The 22,504-nt window shown below is 39.8% G+C and overlaps 1 long non-coding RNA gene across 1 annotated transcript in view; it reads left to right on the plus strand.

Annotated features, from left to right (window-relative positions):
* The first annotated feature begins 386 nt into the window (after positions 1-386).
* Positions 387-22,504, plus strand: part of LOC145720171 (uncharacterized) — a 26,582-nt gene continuing 4,464 nt past the window's right edge. Inside the window, exons 1-4 of the long non-coding RNA XR_014142958.1 lie at positions 387-529; positions 2,183-2,496; positions 3,390-3,462; positions 12,331-12,486. This is a non-coding gene — a long non-coding RNA (uncharacterized LOC145720171). The remainder of the gene's footprint in view (positions 530-2,182; positions 2,497-3,389; positions 3,463-12,330; positions 12,487-22,504) is intronic.

Consider the following 22,504-nt stretch of genomic DNA (forward strand, 5'->3'; position numbering starts at 1 on the left):
GGAGAGGAGGAGGACTTGGACTTTTTTTTTTTTTAGTTTTTCTGCTAATTCCAACAGTTTACACATCTTGAGGTCAGTTTCTATTAATTCCTGTTTTTCTTGATTTTGTGTTCACTCTTTCCTGCTTCTTGGTATGTCTAGAATTTGTGCAGAACATTGTGAATAATACATTGTTTAAAAATAAGTAAATATTTCTTCTGGTGAGAAGGATGATGGTGGGGATGAGTGTGGCAGAGGATATTGCTTTTCATTACAAGTCTTGTTAAAATCTGAATACATGTATTTCTCCAATAAAAATTTAAATTATAAAAATATAGTTAAATTGATGCTACTTGAAGCAGTTGTCAAATAATGTATAATAAAATAGAAAAATGATTACTTGATAAATCTATTTTATTTCACAAATTTTTAAAAAGTGCTCTTTTTCTGGCGAGTTCAGGTACTCACTGAATTTGAAGAAAGAGCAAAGGAATTAAGTCATCCGTGAAAATAAGTCCTGGTCCATTACCCTAGAACAAAGAGAAATCAGGTAACTACACCTATTATGTGAGCATTTCATAATGTGTAGAATTGTTGAATCACTATATCGTGCTCCTGAACCTAATATAGCATTGTCTGTCAACTATAATTCAATAGTAAAAAAAATTTTATTGATTTTCACTTATTTATTTTTAAGTAGGCTCCATGTCCAACATGGAGCCCAACACAAGGCTTGAACTCACAACCCTATTATCAAGACCTGAGCTGAGATCAAGACCTGGATGCTTAATTCACTGAGCCACCCAGGTGCCCCCGTAGTAAAAAAAAAAAAAAGAAAGAAAAAGAAATTTAAATCAGGAAAGGCCTAAAGCAATTTAGGCAGTGGGTCAACAATGGATCATTAAATAGGCAGAAGGTTCTGATCTGCCTTCTGCTCACCATCTCTCATTTTTCATGGAAGTCATGTTCGTAAGGGAACTCTGAGTCATTTTGCAGCAAGATTAGACTCATATTCTCCTTCCATCCTAAAAGGGAAGTGGTAATAAATTCTCAGTGTCAGAAGATGTAAGAGGAAAAAATGTTAAATATTTGTAAAGTATTAAACACAGGGAATAAAACTGGAAAAGAGAGAGAGAGCACAAGTGCGCTAAAGAAAATTTTATAACTTGCAATTTTTGTTATTATATAAACCTTGGTCAAATGACTCTGAAGTCTCATCTGAGATGGATTTAATACTGATCTAGGAAAATAACTCTGTAAATTCCCCACGCATTTAAAATAAAAGAAGTATTCTTTAAATTCTTTCAGTAAAGTTTAGCTAAATAAGTAAAACACAGAGGTTCTCCAAGAAAGAGAAATAATGGAATAAATAAAAGGACAAAAACTCCTATCCGCCCCTTGATGATTAAAGATACAATAAAGATTAAAAAAATGCATTTCCCTATAATCCATTCTTGGTCATGTCCCATTAATAGTTTGTCCTCCCCTTCACCTACTAATATCATGCTTAATAATGTCTATCAAATGGACTGCAGACTGTCTTTATAGTACATAAGGGAAAACAGCAACGGTGATTAAAGTAGCCCTTCTCCTCCCTCCTTCCTTTTGTTCTTCCTCTTACTCTTCCTCCTTTTTTTCAAACAATCTGTTTAAATAAGGACAGGGCGCCTGGGTGGCTCAGATGGTTGAGCGTCTGCCTTTGGGTCAGGTCATGATCTCAGGGTCCTGGGATCGAGTCCCGCATCAGGCTCCCTGCTCCTTGGGAGCCTGCTTCTCCCTCTGCCCCCCGCCTCTCTCTGTCTCTCATGAATGAATAAATAAAATCTTTCAAATAAATAAATAAATAAATAAGGACAAATGGTGAGGGACAAGGGCATGGAGTATCTCAGCTTTGCTTTTCACAGCAATAAAGACAAATTCGTTAATTACACTAGCAGAGGTTCTGCATCCAATTAGAGTCTTAAGGAAAGGAGATGCAAACAGAAAGAATTACCAAATCAACAATATTTGGGTCAAAGGTGAAGTATTTCTCTGTCTATGGAGTCCGTAACAATTATTCCAGCTAGGGCTATTTGAAGCTATTTGGCAAAACCAACTAAAAAAAAATAGACTACAAAAGTAAAGATGAAATATTACTTCCTCCCAAAATATGGCACTAAGTAGTTCTGGCCTTAGCATGACCTTTCCAAATCTGTTTTTCTAGTGTGTTGAAGCGGAAAAATCGAATTTACCAGAATTCCCTTCAGGGAGAGGGCAAGCCTTGTCGAAACTGTGTATGTTGGAAGACAAGCCTTGTCGAATCTGTGTATGTTGGAAGCTCAGAAATGGAGAGCATCTGAATGTGGGTAAAATGTCCTATGTAGGACAAGGGGATGGATTGTGTGGTAGTTTCAGAAAAGGAAGAGCGAGAGACGGGGTAGAAGGAGAATAACGAAAGCCCATGATGTGACATCTCTTGAAGACAACCACCACCATTCTTCATGCAGATCTACTGGAAAAAATCATGAAAGTCTTGAGGTGAGTGAGTAGAAAGTGGTGAAGGTACAGATTTCATCTCCAGGATCTCGTGGGGGCTGATTGGAGATACATCTGAAGGGAAGAGGAATGGTGAAAGCAGAGGAAAACATGAGGCATCAAGAGGACATCAGACCCTCACAGACCATGATATTAGGGTTTTGAACCAAGCTTAGCCAACTCTTTGAGAGGCCAGGTGCCCAAATGACATAGAGGTAACACGTTATTTGTCGACTGAGAAAAGAGGCAGAGCAGAAATAAAACAAAAGCATTTATTTGGTGGTCTCAGAGTTGCAATTCAGGGAGCACAGACATGGGTAGCAATCCAAATTGTGTGCCCCTAGGGAACAAAAAGCAGGGGTTTTAGGGGCGCCTGGGTGGCTCAGTCGTTGAGCTTCTGCCTTCGGCTCAGGTCATGCTCCCAGGGTCCTGGGATTGAGCCCTACGTCAGGCTCCCTGCTCTGCAGGAAGCCTGCTTCTCCCTCACCCACTCCCCCTGCTTGTGTTCACTCTCTGGCTGTGTCTCTCTGTCAAATAAATAAATAAAATCTTTAAAAAAAAAAAAAGGCAAGGGTTTTAAAAGACAAAAGAGAATGCTTGTATGGGTTGTTTACAAGTAATTTTGATTGGTGCTGGCCGCAGAAAATGAACCTTGGCTGAATATAATTGGTTGCTAAGCTATCACTAAGCAAAGCAGCAAATCACAGGTGTTTGTGCAGAGTCTTTGAAATATTTGTAGCTTGGACCAGCTCAGAAGTGGATGGTTCCATCCACTGAGGACATGCATAAGACCCACTTCTTTAATGGTCTCCTGGCTGCATGTTAAAACTCCTTGACATAAGTGACTCCATTTCATTTCACCTTTCACAGTTTTATTTTGTGCTTTTGCTTTTCAGCTTATCCAGGCTGCTTTGAACAAAGGTGAAAAACCCAGTTTGATCTCAGTTGGAATCATCATTTTAGAACCAGGTATGCCCCTCACAGTTACTGCCAAACTATGAGACTCCTGTTGCAGGAAGGGGGCATGACCTGTAAGAGGTTTTGGAATTCAACCTGTGTTGCAGGGAAATTAAGGAGACTGCTGAGGTAATGATTACAGACTGGGATAGGGGAGTGAGAGTTAAGGGAGGTACAGTTTAAGTGAGAATATTTCAGACAGAGGCCCAGCCATACCCAGTGCCATAATGAGCTTCCTGGAATGCAAAAGTCCAAGAAACTCTTATTGATCTAGGAGGTTGGGTTTGATATGCCCCCCCCTCCCCCCGCCCAAGCCCTTATCTTACTTTACCTACCTAAAAAGGATTTTCAAAAGACTGAATGGCTTCTATGGAGCTGGTGATCAGGCACATATGGGGAACCCTGGTCTAGGCTCAGTTACTGGAGAGAATTTGGAAGAAAACGAGGATAGGACAGGAGGATTTGGAGTTCTAGGCAGAACATGGCTATTAATATAAAATGTGCAGGGTCCAGCACTGGGAATTGGCAGGGACTCAAAGGCATCAGCGCATTTATATTGGTGACAAAATGCTTGCCAGAGTTCAAGAGAAAATTGCTACAACTCGTATGCCAATTTGGGGGCTATGCACAAATGGGAATTTGGAAAGGTCTCTACGTATGTGTCCATATTCAAAGGACTTTTGCTGTGAGAGATGGCAGGGAACATAATTTGGAAAACAGGGCCAGTTGGAAGGCATTGCTCTAATAGCGATTTAAGCAAAAAATTATTGTAAAAAGTCAAGTTCCAAGGATCTCCTTCCCTACCCCACCCAGGGTGAATTAGTATACGACTTCAGATTTGGAAGCGATATAGAGGTGACTCAATCCCCCTTGTTCACCCTGATGCCTGATAGCTAATTACACATCCATGCATTATATCCTCTCTAACCAATAAACGGTGTTCGTATATACAAGTCATTCACCTACGAAACCCCACATCTTCCCAGATTTGATTCTTGGCTATCTCTACATATTCAGCAAACAGAATATGTCCTCACTTCCAGTCTCTCCTCTGGCACTCTGTCCTAGCACCAGGATATTGCTTCCTTTGTACAGCTCTCTGGCAGGAGCACAATTATTATCTTAGGTAAGGATTCCATACCCTTGTTCCTGGACCCAAGATATAAGGAGAGGGCATCCAGACGAAAATCAATCTTTATGGCCTTAGAGGCCCAAATAGCAACATTAAATAAACATAAGCAATATGCAAGTTTAACGTGTCTTTCTCCAAGGTTCCAACACCTGAAAAAAATAAAAATCCAAGGAATACACCTAAAACAAAAACGCAGGATACAAAATATTCTAGAATAGTCCCAACTTGTGCCTGGCAAGTGTATTACTTGAATCCCAGCCTCCCTAATTTTTTTCTGTCCTTGAAATAGTCTCAGGATCATTTCCAAAAAGTCCATGCTATGGCAGGCCAGATGGGAAAAAAAAAAAAAAGAAGAAGGAAGCTGCCTTCATAATGTAGATTATAAAATTGAATCAGCTGAAGAGCAGTGATCTGAAAATGTCCTAACTTGCCTGACAGTTTTATCATGTAAAGGAAGTGACCAGGGGAATTGCTACTCTGTGGCAAACAATGATCAACAGGGAGGAATTTGTTGTTGAAGTGGAAATGACAAGAATTTCTGGAGAAAGTTCTATGTCACTCAGGATTGGAAATATAGAGCATGAAGAAGCAGGGACTCATGAAGTACACAACTGCTCTCTTCAAGTATTTGAAAAGCATCCATGTGGAAGAGAGACTCAGATTATTTTATTTATCCCTAAGAAGTAGAACTATGTCTGGGGCACCTGGGTGGCTCTGTCGGCTGAGTGCCCAACTCTTGGTTTCAGTTCAGGTCACGATCTCATGGGTCATGGGATCAAGCTCCAGGTTGGGCTCTGAGCTCAGGGGAAGTCCGCTTGAAGATTCTCTCCCTCTGCCCTCCCCTTGCACTCTCTCTCTCAAATAAATAAATAAATCTTAAAAAAAAGAAGAAGAAGTGGAACCAGGTCTAATGAATAGAAACTACAGGGTAATAGATTTCAGTTATTACAAAGAAATAACTTTCAAATATACTCAGTGCTACTTAAAGATTTGATAACAATAACTACCAGAGCCACCTTTTTGGGGTTTTGTTTTGTTTTTAATCTCATATTACAGAAAAGTGGAGAAGATTATTATTAAAGGTGGGGAGTTCTCTGTTGCTAGGGGTGTCTCAGCCATGGCTGGAAAGCCCCTTGGTCAGAATTGGTCCTATAGGCACTGGGAAGAGTATCAGTTAGATATTGCTAAAGAACAAACCACTCCAAAGTGTAATGGCTTAAAACAAAACTATTTAAATCTGGGGGTCAGCACTTTGAGGTAAGTTAGCTGGACAATTCTCCTGATCTTGGCTAAGTTCAGTCATATGTCTGCAGTCAACTGCTGGGTCAACTGGGAACTGGGACATTGTCTCCTGCGACATTGATCCTGAAGCTGGCTAGCTTCCCACGGCAGAAAGGAGGGTCCCAACAGAGTAAGAGGAAGTGTGCGAAGCCCTAGCATACCATCACTGCATCCTATTGGCCAAAGCAAGTCACAAGGTCAACCAAGATTCAAGAAGTGGGGAAAGAGACTTCACCTCTTCACAGGAGGAGATAAGAAGTCATATTGAAAATGGTTGAGGCACAGAGAGGAGTGAAGGATTGTAGTCATTTTCGCTATCTTGTATAGAAAGTCACTCAAGGATGTTTAGCAGAGGAATAATGTAATCGAATAAGCATTCTAGAATGATCACCCTAACAGTATGTTGAGAACCATTGCTTTAGCTTCCCTCAAATTACTCTACAGAAAACACATGAGTTATATACAGTCCTCACTTTCCATGGTTCTGATATGCACAAAATTCAGTTACCATGGGTTTAAGTTAAATAGCATCATTCGCCAGCAACACAGTTCCAACCTCTGGTAGCAGGGTATAGTCACTGCGTGATTATATAAGGTATCAACTCACTGTTTGTTCTTTCGTCCACAAATCACTATGTCAATAACAGATGCCCATCATGATCAGTGACCCATCACATCACTGAATTCAAAGTCTATCAGTGATCGGTCACTGCACATCTGTAATTCAGTTTGCACTCAGCCAGGAAAGCATGTAGTTGTGGAGACTTCTTGTCTCCCGGTGATAAACCCATGTGACATTTTACAAAAACAGATCATTGAAAGAGGGAATTGGCCAAGAAAGATGAAAGACAACCAAGGAACAAAAAGTGGTAACATTAGATGTCAAACTCAAATTGAGCATAAGTGGAGCTATAAAGACATAGCTGATCGCGGGACTGGCAACATTATATATGCAGCCAGAGGAACCGAGAGACAGCAAACCTGCGGCCATAAGCAAAGAAAGCAGTTTTGACAAAAAGGATAAAGATGTCCCAGGGGAAATGACAACAGCAAAAAAAAAGTTTACATTAAGGCAGTTCTCAGAACTATTTTACAACACTGAAAGCACTAAGGATAAAATGTTGATCCAGACTTAGAAAGGAGTGTGAGATTAGCCACGGTAGAGAACAGATGCTTGTTCCACATCATAAATTATACGACAAGAAGGCAAGTGCTAGTCAAACTCCTTGTGATAAGTTTTTTACAAACATTTTAATGCTCAATCTAAGGTTTTAAATCACAGTGGACCAAACAGATATTAGTTTTACTATTTTTCTTCATTTCCTTATATATTTATGACCACCAGTAAAAAGTTCTTAATGTTTTGAAAAAGGTTACAGAACAATTGTAATTCTTCCCGTTGATTATTAAGATTGCTTGGCACGGTTTCGGTTTGCGTAGTCATTTTTATGGTCCCACAGTAGTGTGCAAAGACAGGACTGCCTGTACAAGAAAGTTCCTTATAAGTCAATGAGATTGTTATTTATAGTTACCAAGTTTGGAATTGTTTTGGGTGTAGTAACTCTGTAATTAGTAAACAAAGAAAAAATTAGATGTTAGGAAAACAAATTGAGTTTTAGTAGTAAAAATATTTTTAATTAGAAGTAATGCCATGGGGGCACCTGGGTGGCTCAGTCCGTTAAGCATCCGACTCAGGTCATGATCTCGGGGTCATGAGATGGAGCCCTATAGCAGGCTCCATGCTCAGTGGGGAGTCTGCTTGGAGATTAGCTCCCTCTGCCCCTCCCCCTACTCGCACTCTCTCTCTAAAAATAAAATAAATATTAAAAAAAAAAACAACTAATCCTATGCCTTTAAAAAAAGATTAAAGTGCTTTAAGATCTAGTAAACTACTCCCAGAAGGAAAACTGAGGATATGCTTTTCCCTAAACATTACTTCAGAGACAGTGATAATGATGCATAATGAGCAACATGTAGATCTTTATCAAGGATAAAAGCTTTCTGCTTCAAAATAAAAATCTGTTACAGCCTCATCAAAATGATAGCTTCCAATTCTTTGGAAGCTGCCAGCGCTTTGGGGAATGGGGGCTCACTCCTAACCTTGGAACCAGCATACTCTCTTTGTATTGGTCCCTCTGATCATCTGAACTAGAGGAATAAATAAAAACACCTCAAAACCAACTCTCCCATTACTCTCCTATGCCCTTCTGGTCTGGTCCAAAAATGCCAGTTGTGAAAGCATGAAGGGTGAACAGCAAACAGTGTGCCCAACAAACCGAGCTCATGCACCCCAAAAAAGTTTTAAAAGATAAATGGTTAAATCGTGGCTTTCCTTTCTCCACAATTAAATGGATAAAAATAAATATCCCTTTTGAGAAAAAGAGGAAAAGAGGAGACAGCGAAAGGACAAACATGGGCCTTGTGTGTGTTACAGGTATTTCTTCTGAGAGTCTCTTCATACTAAATTATCCTAGCCAACTAAATATGGACTTGTTTCAAAGTAATAAGAAAACAGCCATATTTGGTTTTTTTTTTTTTTAATTTTTTTTATTTTTTAAAGATTTTTATTTATTTATTTGACAGAGATAGAGAGCACAAGTAGGCAGAGAGGCAGGCAGAGGGAGAGGGAGAAGCAGACTCCCCACTGAGCAGGGAGCCCGACGCGGGGCTCGATCCCAGGACTCTGGGATCATGACCTGAGCCGAAGGCAGACGCTTAACCGACTGAGCCACCCAGGTGCCCCAAAAACAGCCATATTTGTTTATTAAACAAACAGCTACACAGTGCCAGACACTGTCCTGAGCCCTTTGTGAAAATTCACTCAGGGAATCATATCAACAACTCTTTCAGCTATTCTTATTTATCCCACTTAATAGATGTAGAAAGTGAGGACCAGTGAGGTTAAGTAACTTGCCTGATAGCACATACCGAGTAAGTAGCAAAGCTGGAATTTGAACCAGGCAGACTGGCCACAGCGTCTTGCTGGTTTTCACTGGACTATGACATGTCCACGCTTCCCACCCAGAAGTTTAGTTTGCTGTGTTTTTATTGTACCTTTCAGAGCCCTCCCACTGACTTCTGTTTGTTCTACTGAAACTTGGAAAACATGATCCTCTTTGCCCATGTATAAAAACTTGTGTCTGATGCCTAATCTGTGATTTTCATTCAGTTTAATGGCCCATGAACTTTCAGTGAAATCCCATTCCACATAGGGCAGATATGTGCCTTTGTTTCTTGAAGAAAGAGAGGCTTATTTTTATAAACTGACAGTCTTAGAAGAAATAGTTATCATTGGGCACCTGGGTGGCTCAGTTGGTTAGGCGACTGCCTTCGGCTCAGGTCATGATCCCGGAGTCCCTGGATCGAGTCCCGCATCGGGCTCCCTGCTCAGCAGGGAGTCTCCTTCTCCCTCTGACCCTCCCCCCTCTCATGTGCTCTCTCTCTCATTCTCTCTCTCTCAAATAAATAAATAAAAAACTTAAAAAAAAAAAAAAGAAATAGTTATCATTGGGGTGCCTGGGTGGTAGAGTTGTTGAACCCTGGACTCTTGGTTTCAGCTCAGGTCTGATGTCAGGGTCTTGGGGTTGACCCCCCCCATTGGACTCCATGTGGAGTCTGCTTGAGACTCTTTCTCCCTCTCGCTCTGCCCCTCCCTTCTGCTCTAAAATAAATAAAGAAAAGATTTTCTTTAGAGAGAGAGAGAAAGCACAAGTGGTGGTGGGGAGGAACAGAGGGAAAGGGACAAGCAGATTCCGTGCTGAGCACAGACCCTGACTCCGGCTGGATCCCACAACCCTGAGATCATGACCTGAGCTGAAACCAAGAGTCAGAGGATCAACCAACTGAGCCACCCAGGCACCCAACAAAGAAAATCTTAAAAAAAAAAAAAAAAAGTTATATTCACTCGGCTCTGGTGTTAATATGTACCAGGCAATGTGCTAATAAGCACATTTATGTGCAGTTTCTCCTGAGCACCACACAACTCTAGGAGGTAAGTACCATTATAATGTCCATTTTATAGATTTGAAAACTAAGGTTAAAGAGGTTAAGTAAGGCTCTAGGGCAGCAGTGCTGGCTTGGTGGGGATGCCTGAGAGTCCCTGGTTCTATCTCCCAGGAACTTGGGGAGCTGCGGCAGCGCTGCGCTGGGTAGTGAGAGGCAGGTCACGGGGCCCCTGCCTCCCCCTGCGGTTCAGGCATGAGAAAGAACCTGGAGGGAGTTCAGGGACCTGGGTTCAAGTCCTGACTCTGCTTTGCTGTCGCTCGGCCTCAGCTTTCTAGTTTAGGAAATGGTCGCCATTCTCTGCGCTCTTCCTTCGACAGGCGGTGGTTATAAAGGCACAAAAGTTCTTCAGAAGTCGCAGTCTGCAGCCAGAGCCCCTGGCCTTCATTTTCACTCACAGGTGGCTGGGACCAGCAGAGGGGTCAGGGATCCCCCTGGGTTTGGAGCACAGCCCAGAAGGGCAGGTGTATAATCACTCTGGAGGTAAGGAGGGCCCTGCTCATCTACCTCCTGACGGGAATTTAGGACCCTCAGCCCTGAGTCCTAACTTTACCTAAGCTACGTTTGGAAGTGAGGAGTCTTTGGACCTGAGGAAGCGAGAACCTGGGTCCCCAAACCCACTCACCTGGGCCGATCCCTTTCCTTCTTTGGGTCCTGGTGTTTTTGAGCTGTAAGGTAAGAGTTTAGGGCTTGAACCCTAAGTCTGGTTCTCAGGATTCCTAAAGCCTCCATCATACATCTGAAAGGAGGAGCAACAAACTGACTTTCTGTTCCTTCGCCTATTTGCAGTTCTAAATTATGCAAGTAACATTGTGAGCATTCGAATAGAGCCTCTTCCTAAGACTAAGGGCTGAGTGGGAAGGACCCATTTCCCACCTGACGGCCTCGTCTATTTCAGCCCAGCCGGGGAGAATCTTTCTGCTAAGGGACTGAGCAGAGTACCAGGTTGGAGGGTAGACGCTTTAGATCTGGTGGACGAACTATGGCCTACAGGCCAATTCTGGCCCACGTAAGTGGTTTTTACATTTTTTAATGATTGAGAAAAAATGAAAAGGATACTATTTTGTGACATGTGAAAATGATATGAAACTGAAATTTCAGTATCCATAAATGAAGTCTTTTGGGGAACACACACACACGAAGAGGTTAAGTAACTTGTTCAGTGTGGCACAGCCAATGGTGTGGAGCCTGGACTTGAAGCCAAATTTCTCCCACTCTGGAGATCATTGTTTTGTCTACAACCCTATGTCATTCTGTGTCATTTTCCAAGATGGATTATTTCCTTACAAGAATATTCAAAGAAAGAGCTTGGGGAACAGCAGAAGCCAGGTGCTGCTTTACAAATAAAATTCTTCCTCTGAAAAATGGTAAGCCACCCAGTGACTAACCTTTTATAATCAATAATTCATTGACAAATAAATACCAGAAAATAAAATTTAAATGGAAGTTTTAAAATCAAACTATAAGGAAGCATCCCTTCTAAGCCATAATTGTCACTATTATTTCTTACCTCCTCCAGAACATTTCTCAGAAAAAACATACACTTGACAAACCCCCGACAAGAGTCTTCCTCAGCACACTTAACGGTCCTGACTTTTCCCAAATAATTTTTCAGAACCTAGATGGTCTTCACAGTGTTCAATGGTCCCCATGGGTGTTCAAAACCACACTGTTTTCGTTGTCTCTGTTTTTCTCTATTTTCCATTATCAGTGAATGAAGAGAACACTTCAAAAAATATGCCCTGTACCCTTTCAAGCATCATGTCCTTGAAAAAGAAATAAAAAGAGAAAGCAAAAGGAAACAGTGTACGTTAAATGGATTTTAGACACAATACCTGATGTTTTTTCAAGATGGACTAATTTATAATTTGGAGGCCATTCTATATGCTTATTTATAACTTGGCTATCTTATTGTAAATAATTTAAAAGACTCTCCATATTCATGTCTTTCTTTTTCTAAGTTATTTTACTTATTATTATTTTTCTCAGGATCCCAGTGTTCCCAAGCAATTACCTTGATCTCATTGTGGTGGTTGGGGGGGTGAGACAAGGGTTGCCATTTCATTTTATTCCCTCTTCAGTTACAAATGGACCCCATTCCCTCTAACCCCCCCCCAAAAAAGAGTAGTAACTTTTGAAAAGTAAAAGCTCCACTTGTTTTGGAAGAATTTGTTTGGTTATGATCTTTTTACACAAACTTTACCTGTTCCATTAGGAATTTATCAAAATACACTTAAGAAAATATTTAAAAAACCACCTTATTTAAAATGGGATGTGTTATTATATTTCAAATTAACCATAAGGCATCTATTTACTAATTCATCAATCCTTAATTCTCAAATTTTCCTCAGGAATAACTCCTTTGCGTTTCTCCCCTCCCCCACGATGGCCTCATTTAAAACAATTTTTTTTGAATATTCAACAAAATGCATGTTTAAGTAATAAAGAATTTGCTCCATTTTTAGGTGTTGGACATGTTACCCGAAACTGGATTCACCTTTTGCGGTGGAGCCAAAAGCCACAAGCAAGCCGAAGACTAGGAAAGGGAAGGCTATACTTGAAACAAGGAGAACACGGGGGATATTTCCCAAAAACAGTGTCTCCTTGAACAATACAACTAGGTAAGTGGTAAGCTAAGGGTACATACATATTCATGAAGGGGCTTGAGCAAGGGGGGAATTCAGCATGGAACTGGGGCATCATCAAATCTCTGGCTCCAGTTGGTCCCGTATATGAGTGCCCAAAGGGCGTTCAGTCCTGCAAAGTTAACTCAAGAATGTGTGTCAGTTCAATTTTTACTTTTGAACCAGCCCTGAGAGTTTTACCATTGATTTATTGTCCCTGATATGATTAGGTTATCTCCTGGCCTGAGAGTGGTTGTTTGTTCTAACCTTCTTTTGTTCTTTTTTTTTTTTTTTTAAAGATTTTATTTATTTATTTGAGAGAGAGAGAATGAGAGAGACAGAGAGCACATGAGAGGGGGGAGGGTCAGAGGGAGAAGCAGGCTCCCTGCTGAGCAGGGAGCCCGATGAGGGACTCAATCCTGGGACTCCAGGATCATGACCTGAGCCCAAGGCAGTCGCTTAACCAACTGAGCCACCCAGGCGCCCTTCTTTTGTTCTTTTAAAATCATTGACTACTGACGTCTATTCTTCTGTGATTTCAACATATCCCAGGAAGTTCTGCAAGAAATGGGCTTGGGGCAAAGACTGCTAGTCAGGCATAGATCACAAGGTGGCGAAGGGCCTCAAATGACTTCTTTTATGTCAGAAAGCTGTGTGTCGTCTTTCTTTTTCTGAGGACCCCTGACTCTGCCCACAGACAGAGGGGTGTAAGTGCTAACCATGTAGTTTTCCCCTCAAAGCCATGGGTCAAGCCTGCACAGAGGGTAGAGAAAGAAATAAGATTCATATAGGATTTAAGAACGAAGCATTAAGCTGAATTGAACTGAGTATTATTAACCAAAATGGGTATGGAAGGGATTAGATGAGGTAAGGAAGCATCTTTTCCCTCAAAAGGTGGTGAGAAGAGGAATAGTTCATTCAAGGGCAACAGGAAGATCTCCCTCAACATTCATTTACGCAAATCCACAAGCACGTCCCTTTCTGATGCATTTCCTCCAGTCTTCTCTTCACTGGCCCAAGATGTCTAAATCAGGTGTTTTTACTTGCATGACCTAAAGCTCGAATGAAAGGTTGAAGAATTTTTCTACACATCCCTAAAAAGCACATACAATGTGGCATCATTTTTCTCAGTGCTCATTCCTCTGGTGAAACGCCTACATGCATAAAATGAAAGTAGCTGCCCCCTTTCAAACCAGTACCAAAGAAAAAGTGCACTTTGCCCCTCCTTCCTATGGCCACCATCCATCTTCATGCATCACTCCCTAAAACTCTAGTATTACAGGGAGTTACAGCTAATGCTAGATTGAAATGTTTAATGGGTGGAAGAATTAAACGAAAACAAAAACAAAAGAGCCATCACAAACTGCAAATTAAGGGATCAGCAAAACCCCTGCTGGTTTAAAAATCCCATTGGACCTAGCCAATACACTAATTAATATAATAAAACACACAAAGATCTTGCTTAAAATTAAGCGAGCAGGCTGCCCACGGCTTGCTGCCCACTCTCTGAGCAAGCATCTGCTTAGAATGTTACCAATTGTCTCCTCGGGAGGTTAAAGGAAGGGAGGGGAAAATGGCTTTGGCAGAGGCTAACAGTTAACTATGCCCCTTTTGAAAATAGAATTCTTACCCTGTTTTTAATGCCAAGCACATACAATGTCAAGTAAATTGGTCTCGATACAAAACATGACAGAACTGCAGCAAATGCATGAAAGCGCTACTATTCACGCTAACAAAAATAATAGAAAAAATATATATACAATGAATCTCAAATGTTCACCAGTATTTGAAAATTTTCTGCTTTCCAACTTTTAGTATTCTCTTGTGCTTAGAACAGAGCTTGGTACAGATAAATATGCGTTTAATAACTCTAGGAGAAAACCATTCACCATCTAATCCCTTCCAACAGGTGAATGGTTTTCTCCTAGAGTTATTAAACGCAAACATTGTTCATGTTAGTGATTCAATATTAGTTCTTGATGTCCAAACCCAGAGGCCAAACATCTTGTTTTGCTTTGCTCAATCAAGAGTCATTTATTATGCCCATCACTGTTCTAGGCACAATAAAGAGTTGTTGTTTTTTTTTAATTAAAGCTTCCTTAGGCAGTTTGCATTCTGCTTTGCAAGAAACAATGCACAGGTAGGAAAAGTTAAATAACAGTACAGAGAAATAAGAACTGAGTGACTCATAACAGGAGTAAACTGCTGTATTTCTGTGTCTTATGCCGTATCTTCTGCGTGCTAGCCACTGTCGTAGGCCATAGACCTATGTGATTTCATTTAGTTCTCGCTGCTGTGCTTCAGGGAGGTTTTATAATCCCTAGTTTTATAGAAAAGAAAACAGGTACTCAGAAAGGTCACTCAAGGTGATGCTGATAATAAAACACAGAGTTTAGGATTCCAGATGTCTTATTTCAAAGATTATACTCTTCCCAAGATGTCATGCCATCTCCTGTTTGTCAAACCTATAAAGTATGTTTGTGCCCTTTCTCAGAGCTACAGAGATATTTAGGAATAGTATAATAAATTGCCAAGTACTCCTCATCCATCGTCAGTAATTATCTCTTTGTAGCCAATCTCATTTTATTTACACCTGCTCACTCCTTCCCCCACTCATTAGATTATTTTCAAGCAAATCCCATATACCATGTTATTTCACCTGGATTTTAGTATGTATCTCTAAAGACAGGGGCTGTTGTAAAAAAAAAAAAAACAACAACACAGAAAAACAAAACAAAACCCCATAATCGCAATACCATTATGACATCTAAAAAATTAACAATAATTCTTAATCCAAATATCCAATCCATGTTCAAGTTACTTCTTTTGCCTCCTAATTTTTATATAGTTGTGTTCAATTCAGAATCCAACCAGAATTCACACTTTGCATGTGGTTCCTAAGTCTTAAGTTTCTTGAAACTTGTAGTTCTCCCCTGAACACTTTCTTGGCAGTATGTTGTTGAAGAAACCAGAAGCAGGAGACAGGCTCAGATATAGGCCATGGAGAGAACTTCGGGTTTTAAGTGCAATGGAAGGCCATTAGGAAAGTAAAATGTGATCTCGATTTTATCTAGCGTCATTCTCTTTCTAGCTACCATGTGGACGATGGATCATAGGGGGCAAGAGTGGAAACAGGCAGAATCCTTGCCATCGCCAGCGTTTAGACACTTCCCTTAATCTTGTGTCCCTCAGCTATGACTTCACATGAAGATTTTCCTGTTTTCGAGATTATCAGTGACTACACTGGATGTGGACATTTCCTACCAAACCGCTGTCTTTGGGATAAGAGACAACTTTCTTTTCGGGATTCTTTTTTTTTTTAATTTTTTTTAAAGATTTTATTTATTTATTTGAGACAGAGAGAATGAGAGAGACAGAGAGCACATGGGAGGGGATAGGGTCAGAAGACAAAGCAGACTCCCTGCCGAGCAGGGAGCCCTATGCGGGACTCGATCCAGGGACTCCCGGATCATGACCTAAGCCGAAGGCAGTCGCTTAACCAACTGAGCCACCCAGGCGCCCTCTTTTCGGGATTCTTGATAATGAACGTGAGCAAACGCACAGCAGGTTAATCTTGGCATGGCCGAGAATCAGCCCTCACTCACTCTGAAGTGCTCCCCTCCGCGCAGAGACAGAGTGGACCTCGGCCAGACTCGCCAGCGTGAGCTGAACCCCACTGTTCACAGCGGCTTGTAGCGCAAGGCTCACTGAGTCGGCTTCGGTTGGCAACATTAAAAGAAACTCGGCCCTTGTTAATTATCAGGGCTAAAAGCCCCATCCTGTTTTTTCCAGCTTCCACTTCGAAATAAAGTCAATATTTCTAATTCTCAAAGATTTAATAAAACACACCTTTCAAAAAGAATTAACATGGAAGCTTTGGGGTTTGCATACTGCCAATCACATCTGAAATATAAGTGCCAGGAAAGGGCCTTTCCCATACCCAGATAATTAATAATAAATTGTTTTATTCTTCTCTTTAGAAAGATTAAATTTCCCAATATCCTTGGGAAATTTAATTTCCTAATTTTTGTGACCATGAATTATTTTTTATAAAGTTATTTCCTGTTTACCAGTTCCTTTGGAACTTTGTGGCATAATCACATTGACAAGCCGAATAAATGTACTGGCTGAAGGGACTTTCATGTCAAACAGCTTGGGTTTGAATCCCAGCTCTGTCTCCTTCTTAATTGTGTAACCTCAGGCAAGATGCTTAACCTCTCTGAGTTCAGGTTTTCTCCTTTAAAAACTGGAGATAGGAATAAAAATATGTCATAGGCTTGTAATGAGGACACAACTGAGTTAATCTCTCTAATGGATTTTGAACTGCCTCCAAAGTTTTAAAATGCTTCCGAGGCTATAATTCTTTCTTTCTTTCCTTCTTTTTGAGTTTAATTTTTTAAGTACACAATTCAATGGTTTTAGTATATTCACAAAGCCGTACAACCATCACCACTATGTAATTCCAGAGCATTTTCGTCACTGCACAGAGATTCCTACATGCTACTCCCCACCCTCTGGCGACCACTCATTTACCTTTGGTCTCTATATTTGCCTGTTTTGGACATTATATATAAATGGAATCATAGAATACATGGTGCTTTGTGTCTGATTTCTTTCACTTACCATAGTATTTTCTTTTTTCTTTTTTTTTTAAAGATTTTATTTATTTATTTGACAGAGAGAGAGACAGCGAGAGAGGGAACACAAGCAGGGGGAGTGGGAGAGGGAGAAGCAGGCTTCCCGCCGAGCAGGGAGCCCGATGTGGGACTCGATCCCAGGACCCTGGGATCATGACCTGAGCCAAAGGCAGACGCTTAACGACTGAGCCACCCAGGCGCCCACCATAGTATTTTCAAGGTTCATCCCTGTTGTAGCATGTATCATCAGTACTTCATTTCTTTTTATGCCTAAATGATATTCCATTGTATGGACATACCACATTTTGTTTATCCATTCATCGGTTGATGGACATTTACATTGTTTCCACTTTGGGGCTATTATGAATAATGCTGTTATGGATAATCATATACAAATTTTTGTGTGGACATAAGTTTTCAATCCTCTTGGGTAAATACCTAGGAGTGGAATTGCTGTGTCATGTGATAAAGATTATTATAAATGGAACTGTCTTCTTAATTTCATTTTCAGACTAATCATTGCTACTGTATAGAAATAAAACTAATTTTTGTGTATTGATCTTTTACCCTGCAAACATAATGAACTCATTTATTAGCTCTAATAGTTTTTGCATGTGTATGTGGATTCCTTAAGATTTTCTATGTATAAAATTATGTTATCCATGAATAGAGTAACTTTTACTTCTTGCTTTCCAATATGAATGCATTTTATCTCTTTTTCTTGGTTAATTACCCTGGGTACACCTCTAGTACAATGTTGAATAGAAGTAGCAGGGTGGAGCATCCTTGTTGTTCTTAATCTTAAGGGAAAGCTGTTAGTCTTTCACTATTAAGTATGATATTAGGGAGTACCTGGGTGGCTCAGTTGGTTGAGCGGCTCACTATTGGTTTTGGTTCTGGTTGTGACCTTAGGGTTATGGGATCCAGCCCTATGTCAGTCTCCATGCTCAGCTGGGGGTCTGCTTGAGATTCTCTCCTTCTCCCTGTGCCCCTCCCCCACTCACTGTCTCTCTCAAATAAATAAATAAATCTTTTTTTAAAAAAAGCATAGTGTTAGCTGTGGGTTTTCCATAGATACCCTTTGTCAAGATGAGGAAGTTCTCCTCTATTTCCAGTTTGTCATGTATTTTTTTATTATAAAATGTTGTTAGGTTCTCTCAAGTGTCTTGTTCTGCATCTATTGACATGATCATGTGGTTTTTTTCCCTTTCACTCTTTAATATGATATATTAAATTGATTGGTTTTCATATGTTGAACTATACTCACATTCCTGAGATAAATCCCACTTAGTCATGGTGTACAATCTTTTTTTAAAAAGGTTTTATTTATTTATCTTATTTTAGAGAGAGAAAGTGTGACATGGGGCTTGATCTCATGACCCTGAGATCGTGACCTGAGTCAAAACCAAGAGTGGGATGCTTAACTAACTGAGCTGCCCAGGTACCCTGGTGTATGATCTTTTAAATATGATGCTGGATTCAGTTCACCAGTATTTTGTTGAGGATTTTGTATCTGTATTCATAAGGGATATTGATCTATACTTTTCTTCTCTTGTGATGTCTTTGTTGGTACTGGAGTGACTAACCTCATAAAATGAATTGGGAAATTGGGACCCCTATAGGAATCTCTTCATTCATGTAGGTTATCTAGACCTATAATTGACATTTATTTATTTATTTATTTATTTATTTTTAAGATTTTATTTATTTATTTGAGAGAGAGAGAATGAGAGACAGAGAGCATGAGACGGGGGAGGGTCAGAGGGAGAAGCAGACCCCCCGCTGAGCAGGGAGCCCGATGCGGGACTCGATCCCGGGACTCCAGGATCATGACCTGAGCCGAAGGCAGTTGCTTAACCAACTGAGCCACCCAGGCGCCTATAATTGACATTTAATTGTTTATAGTATTCCTTTGTAATCCTTTTTATTTCTTTAAGGTTGGTAGTAATTACCCTGCTTTCACTTGTGATTTTAGTAATTTTAGTCTTCCTTCTTTTTATCTTGGTCAGTCTTGCTAAATCTTTGTCATCCTGTTACTACTTTTCAAAAAACCTTTAGGTTTCTTTGATTTTCTCTTTTGTTTTTATATTCTCTAGTTCATATATTTCCACCCACTTATTATTTCTTTTCATTTACTTACTTTCAGTTTAATTTTCTCTTTGTTTTCTAGTTCTTTAATGTATTCAGTTAGGTTACTGATTTAAGCTCTTTTTCTTTTTCCCATATAGGCAATTGGCAGCTATACATTTTTTTTTTCCTGCTTACCTAAAAACACGCTTGTTGAGAAATCATTCAGGACTAAATGCATGGCATATAAGATGTAATGCTTAGCATCTGAGGAGCTAAAAATTATTATTAATAGGACACAGATTTGTGTTTCTGCAAGAGGAGCAAAAGCAGAACTCATTAACCGTATCAATGTTAAATTTGTTTTATTATCTTCAATATACCAACTAAAAGCTGTCAAGCCTGACATTATTTTCAGAATTAGAAGATAAATAATACAATCTATTAGTTTCACCCTATCAATCAGCCAACGTTTTCTTTATGTCGGTGCTGATAGATCTATCTCAGTCTAATGGTTTATTTAACCAATGGTTGCACCTCTGTGTTGTTTGTTAGGCCTGCCAATGAAAGAAACTAGAACTAAGCTAACTTTCAGTTCTCCTAATTATGTTTTAAAAAACAAACATTTTTTTGAAGAGAGTTTCTCCTGAGAACAGCTAAATAAACAACTTTAAGAAAGAAAAATGTACTGGCAAGTACCTCACCCCTCAAGTCCCAGTGCAAATACAACTTCTTTTTGAAGCCTTTTCTGATCTTCCAGAAAATTATGTGTTCCCATAATTTTCAATTCTGCCTTATTTTATAGGATTTGCCATGTGTTAATGTTACTATGTGTGTTCCAGTGTCTTCCCCAGTAGACTGTAAGACTGTGAGTTCTGGGAGGTTGAGGAGCGTGCTTTATTCATCACCAGGGCCTGACGCAGTGCCTGGGACTCAGCACTGTATTCATCTGGAACATGGCTACCAGCCAGCACTGGGATTTCAGCCATGAGAATAGGTGGCACTTTGGAAGTTCGTTTAGCCTCTGTGGTCTTCTCATTTACTCTCCCATTATCAAAGTGGTTGGGATTGATATTATCATCCTCACTTTAAAATTAGGGAGGTATAGTACAGAGAATTTAAATGAATTCCCGAAAGTTACCCAAAAAAGTCTTAGCTTTCATTTAAATATTAAATTGCATTTACATTTATTTAGGATACATTTTCTGTCATCAGCCTGCTAAAATGATGCTATGCCCTTCTCTGAGGCTACACTCCCGTAAGGTATCTATTAACAAATCAAGTTCATGTTTTTTTCCTACTAGAAGGCAAATATTCCTAAAGTAGAAGGAAAAGTGGCACATTTTACCAAAAACCCTAGAAGAGAGACTGCTGTTGTTTTAAGGTTTCCCTTGACCCTGGTATCAAAGTAACTCTGAGAGAGCCGTTTGTTTCCTTTTTGTTTGCATTCCCTTCACCTTGAAGGTGGAATGTTCCCTTGCGGCTGCTCCTTTACTAATATATTCCAGCAGAGGGAGCTCCAAGTGCTTTACAGCTGCAAACTATGGCGCCTCACTTCCTCCCACTCCACCTATCCCAAAGACAAATTTTGGCTTAATTCTGGTGCGAAGTCATTGAATGGGTCTCGGACTTTTCCCTAGGGGTACATTAGAAGCTGGTAGGGTGTGAACAACTCGAAGAGAGAGACTGTATTGCATCATACATCTCCACATTCAATTAAGGTAATATTTAAATATTTATTATGAAGTATAGAATATAATTTTTAATGCTTGATTTGCTATAGTTAGAGATCGTGATAGATGATGATTAAATGATAACAACCATGCTTTTCCCCCCAACTCTTCCAAGGTTCAGCTTGTCCAATTCATCTCAAAGGATGACACATATACAAACATTTTTTTTTTCCTGGCAAAACAGTACTTTTTAATGACAACATGCTCTGTGCTTCACAATCTCATCACTAGGGATAACCACTGTTCACTGTGCCTTATAACCAGAATTCCTCCGCATAGACAAACATGTTTGTTTTTATAAGGTAGGGATTATACTCTATACTTTTGTATCTCCCTTTCTATTTAGTTATTTTTTTTAAATTCTAGTATAGACACACTGTTGTATTACTTTCAGGTGTACAATATAGTGATTCAACAATTCCATACATTACTCAGTGCTCATCACAATAAATGTATTCTTATTCCCCTTCACCTATTTCACCCATTCTCCGCCCCTCTCCTCTGGTAACCATCACTTAGTTCTCTGTATTTAAGAGTCTGTTTTTTGGTTTGTCCTTTTTTTCTTTGTTTGTTTGTTTTGTTTCTTAAATTACACATATGAGTGAAATTACATGGTATTTGTCTTTCTTGTACTGATCTATTTCACTTAGCATTATACCCTCTAGATCCATGCATGTTGTTGCAAATGACAAGATTTCATTTTTTTTTTTTATGGCTGACTAATATTCCTTTGTGTGTGTGTGTGTGTGTGTGTGTGTGTGTGTGTGTATAAAACATCTTCTTTATCCATTCATCTGTTGATGGACACTTGGGCTGCTTCCATAATTTGGCTATTGTAAATGGACAGGAAGAATATTTTTATATTTTCCTCATTTAGTAGGTCAAATCCTTAAAAATAGCTTTATATCTACAATATGGACCCAAAACTCACCCCAGTCTAAATGTAAACATACTGATCCATCCAAGAGGTGAATGCTGATTGCAGCAAATTGTTGGCTAGCCTGTGTTTTTGGTAGTTTAAGCAATGTCTAAACAATGACAAATAATGCATTGTGGAATGCTTCTAAAATATCCATATAGTTTGAAATAAACATTTAAAAATATATTTATTTAAGATAATAAATCAGGAGCACCTGGGTGGCTCAGTTGGTTAGGCGTCTGACACTTGATCTTGGCTCAGATCTTGATCTCAGGGCCCTGAGTTTGAGCTCCACATTGGGCTCCACACTGGGTGTGGAGCCTACTTAAAAAAACAAATAAGTAAGATAATAAATTAAACAATGAAAAAAGAGATGGAAAGACACTGAGTATCTTCTACAGGCTGGCTATGATGATAAAAAAATTTCATTTATAAAAAATCACTTCCAGGTGCCCCTGCATGGCTCAGTCGGTTAAGTGTCTGCCTTTGGCTCAGGTCATGATCTCAGGGTCCTGGGATCTAGCCCTGCATTGGGCTCTCTGCTCAGTGGGGAATCTGTTTCTCCCTCTCACTCTCCCTCTGTGCTCTCTCTGTCAAATAAATAAAATCTTAAAAAAAAAATAAAATAAAAATCACTTCCAGGCAGACTAATGTAAACC

This window comes from Leptonychotes weddellii, chromosome 2 (assembly GCF_054177405.1).
Source record: "Leptonychotes weddellii isolate Sample4059 chromosome 2, ASM5417740v2, whole genome shotgun sequence".
In the NCBI taxonomy this organism is placed as follows: Eukaryota; Metazoa; Chordata; class Mammalia; order Carnivora; family Phocidae; genus Leptonychotes; species Leptonychotes weddellii.